Source organism: Sminthopsis crassicaudata, chromosome 4 (genome assembly GCF_048593235.1).
Source record: "Sminthopsis crassicaudata isolate SCR6 chromosome 4, ASM4859323v1, whole genome shotgun sequence".
Taxonomy (NCBI): Eukaryota; Metazoa; Chordata; class Mammalia; order Dasyuromorphia; family Dasyuridae; genus Sminthopsis; species Sminthopsis crassicaudata.
In genome coordinates, this window is record NC_133620.1 from 303,050,155 (window position 1) to 303,055,022 (window position 4,868).

The following is a 4,868-nucleotide window of genomic DNA, read 5'->3' on the forward strand; positions in this document are numbered from 1 at the left end:
GGTGTGTGATTTATTTACTGATATTTCCTTTAAAACCGTGTTGGAAGAAAAAAAACCCAGCTTCTTTTTGTATTGTCTGAAAGGCTATTTGCTCTAATTGTATATAAGTTAATTTATTAGTCATTGAAAAATTTCTTTAGCTAAAGGAGAGGACTTATAATTTTGCAAAAGGTTTCTAATTTGTTGTGAAATTGTAGTTTAAGTCAAGAAAGCATCATAGTAATACAAAGAACTCCATACTTCTAGACTATAGAACTAGAAAACACACCAAAGCAAATGCTGTGGGAAAATTCAAGAAATAAAAATTAGTGTGCGATTTTTCCTAACCATGTTAGCACAAGGAAAAAGACAGCTCTATGATCACTAGGGATAGGATTTAGAAAAATAAAAGTGTGAGCAGCATTTGTTCACTGAGATAAGAGGTGCAAACTTGCAGCTTCATTACAAACTAATCAGTTCTTAGCTACCAAAAAGAAGCCTTGCAACCCTGAATGATATTTCAGAGTAGGGAACAATCATAGACAAAAAACTAAGAAGCAAGTTCAGAAACATTAGTGGTAAGACTCCAACTGAAGAAACAGAACGAGAGAACGATGACCCATCAGTAGTTTTGTCACTCAGAACAAAGAGAGATTCCAAGATTGTGGATAGTCAGTAAATCAATTATCAATTTATATTTGACCTGACCCAAAAACAACTAAAGAATTTTCAGAGCTCAGACTAGGATCATATCACATTTCCCCCAATCTAATCATTTTAAAAGCACTGAAAGCTTGTACAGATCTTCAGGCCTGAAATTCAGCAATAAGCAAAGAAAACAACAAAAGGACTGGCCCAGATCTTTTCTCCAGAACTGTGTAGAAACTGATCCTATCATTTAGTCTAATGTCAGAAAAAAAGGTTGGAAAAAATGAGCAAATAAGAGAATTATCTTGTCATAAAAACTTTAAGGGATAATCAAAATATACATTCAATAGAAGAGATTATTTACAAGCAAAACTTCAAAGAAAAATAATTTGGGCATAAAATCAACTAGAATTCCTAAAAGAAAAGAAATTAGCACTTTAAAAATTATAAATAAAAATTATAAATGAAATTAGAGTGCTAGAGAAAAAAATGAAAAATTTGAAAGTTATGGAAGAAAGAATTGGAAAGAGAATTAATAACTTAGCAAAAGAGCAAACTCCCTGAAACTTAGAATGGATCAAATTGAAACAAATGACTCTATGAGATAGTGAGAATTTTATACATGCATGCACACACACACACACGCCCACACGCACACATATACCTCTATGTCTCTCTGTATGCTTATTTGTATTTGTATGTCTACCTACATATATAAATGTATGCATATGCATATATACATATACATGCATATACACATACATACATATATATATTCAAAAGATTGCTTAAAAATAAAATTCAAAGTATGTCATAAAAATAACTTACATGGAAAATATAGTGAGAAGAAAAAATTCACAAGTCATTAGATTACTTGAAAACCATGACTAAAAAAGAACCCAAATATCACATTACAAGAAATGTAACTTCTGGATTAGTTTTCTGGAGGTCCTCTGTAAAGGCCTTGGTCTCAGCAGGATAGTCATCACGAGGATGGGCAGGAGTAGAATCTAAAGTCTTTACTGTCTCTTTCACAATCTGTTCACTCTGACTGTGTCTCCAGTTCTCTCAGCCCTCAAATACCCTATTATAATTACATCATTATAGCATACTGAGTATATGTGAGCTAGAGAACCATTACATCATCACATATATGATATATATATAACACAGGCTAGTAACAAACAATATGAATCAACATGAAGAATTATACATGTTCATAAGTGAAGAGGGCCAGAACTCTGGAGAAGTATACTTGAACCAAGGATACTTACAACAAGTTGTTAACTCAATGGAATTGATTAGATGATGGTTCTCTAGTTTACATATACTTAATATTTAATATGGGGATTTAATCAGTATGCTGTAATGATGTAACTGTAATAGGATATTTAAGGGCTTAGAGAACTGGGGACACAGTCACAGTGAACAGACTATGAAGGAGACAGACTGTGAAGGAGACAATAAAGACATTAGACTCTATTCCTGACCATCCTGAACATCCTGCAAAGACAAGGCCCATCTGGAGGACCTCCAGAAAACTAGCCTGGACCTTACATTTTGGTGCCCTATATGGGGCAGAAAGAGGTACACTACATTTTGATGTTCTGTATATAAAGACCTACACTCAGCAGTTCGACTGGTGGATCATAAACTCAGTGGAGAAGTCCTTGTGACATGGAATTAGGGTGAGTACAAAAATAGACAAGCAGGAAACTTTGGTAAGAGCCAAACTAGTCACTTTCATTTTTTTCTCAGGTGAAATGGGGCAAATACTAAGAAAAGAACCTTCCCCACCCCAAGGAAAGTGTGTAGCAAGCTTAGGTAGGGTAATAAAGAAGCAAGTTTATTGGCAACTTGGGAGCAGATCATTGGACTCTTAGAAATATTAGAGTTGGTTTTCTAAGGAAGAAAAATTAGAGCCAGATAAGTGGAAACTAGTGGGAGAGCAACTAATTGAATATTACAATGATAATGGTCCTGATTCAATTCCTAAGGAAACATACAACATAATACAATTGGCTTTAAGGAATCCAACAAGTTTTAAAATAAGGAAAAAGGAGAAAGAGCCTGAGGGGGATGGTACTGACAAAGCAGCTGAAAAGCATGAAGAATTGGGCAAAAAAGGAGTTAAGTACAGTGCTGATGAACATAAGGGGTGTGGTGCTTCTCAGAAGATACCCTTAGGGCATTGCTCATCTCATGCCCCTCCCCCTCAATTCCGCCTTTCTGTGTGGAGGGAGAAGGAGTGGGAGGGGCAGTGACACCATCAGTACCATCCATGAAGCAGTTTTACCCACTCCCCATGTCACCATTACAAGAGGGATTAATTAAAGCTAAAGAGGAAGGACAGCATATATCTGATTTAAAAAAACAAGCATACACTGTGATTGAAAAGCTTGACTCTTCTGGTTAAATCAGAAGAAGACATATTCCTTTTAATGTGGAAATTATTAACGATCTGAAAAAGGCTCTTTATGGGTCTACATCATCTTATGTTAAGATGGTATTAGAGAATTTGGCTTATGAAATTGTAACCCCTAGTGATTGGAAATCCATAGCAAATACATGTTTAGAACCTGGACAAAACGTGTTCTGGCTTTCTGAGTATAGTGAACTCTGTAGAATACAAGCCCAACAAAATAAGAGAACCTGAAATCAATATACCAGTCACCTTTGATCCTTATGCAGACATTTTAGCACAGATTAATTACCCTGTAGCAGCATATCAGCCAATTGCTTCTGCTGCTATCAAAGGATGGGACACCCTCCCAGGAAGACAAGATAGAGGGGAAGACTTCATGAAAACAGCACAAGATCTAGCAGAGAAGTTGAACAACTTAAAAGACTTTCACAAATTGATAGGAAGGAGATATCTAGTGCATGTGTCCAGTTGTAGGCTTAACTACCTATCAATTACAACCATTATATGACATTTTTAGGGGAGACACTGCTTTAAACTCATCATGCCAGCTTACTAAACAAACTCAAAAGGCTTTGAGAGAGTTTGAACTGGCTTTATTTAATATGGTTGAAAAAGTTACTCAAGAACCCTTAGAAATAACAATTTTTGCTACAAAAGAGGCACCCACAGCAGTCCTTCATCAAGGACATAGTGTGATAGAATAGGTGAAATTCCCAGAACAACCAGAACAAAGCCTTACTCCTTACCCAGTGCTTGTGACTAGAATTTTATTAAAGGCCATTAAGGGAGTAGTACAATTATCTGGAATAAGTCCCAACAAGATATACACCTTTTATACCAATGCACAAATTAATGTATGCTGTGAAACCATCCCAGAGTGGCAAATTTTATTGGCTTCAGCTCCAAATTTTACATACAGGTCTCCATTAAAGATAACCCGGCTATTACATAATTGGCAATGGATTTTTGAAGAAAAGTTTTCTAAGGTTCTTCTTAAAGGACCAACTATCTTTACAGATGCACCCAAACATAACATTTGTGTTGTATACTCTCATGACTTAACTATAAAAAGAGTAGTCAGAACTCCTTTTCAGTCCTCAGCAGAATGAATTGTATGCAATCATGTTAGCTCTTGCTTATTATCCAAAAGATGTAAATATAATATCTGATTTGGCCTATTCAGCAGGTGTGGTAAAAAGAATTGCCACAGCCCAAATAAAATTTGTAGCTTCTAATATATACCGTGTTTCCCCGATAATAAGACCTATCCTGAAAATAAGACACCCACATACTCTTTAATATTCCGCTAAAATAAGCCCTCCCCCGAAAATAAGCCCTATCGAACTTACTATGAAAACGGTCATCATGGTGATCCCCTGCGCTATATGCTGCGTAGCGGTACCTTCAGTAAGCAGCGCCGCCCTCCCCTCCCGGGTGAAACGCACGTCGCGCTCCGAGCTGCATCCAATCAGAGCTGCAGCAGTGAGCGCGTCATCCTCTTCTTCCCTGGTGATTTGCTTGCTGGCGCTACTGAGAGCAGCGCCGCGGAGTAGAGCTGAGACAGGACCATCTAAAAACTCGGTAAGTTCAGTAAGCGATGGAGAATAAAATAAGCACTCAGGGGGCATGATGGAGGCTAAAAGGGGCATGATGGAGGCTAAAATGGGCATGATGGAGGATAAAAGGGGCATGATGGAGGCTAAAATGGGCATGATGGAGGATAAAAGGGGCATGATGGAGGATAAAATAAGCCCTCCCCTGAAAATAAGCCCTCTGGTGTTTTTTAGTCCCAAAAAAATAATAAGACAGTGTCTTA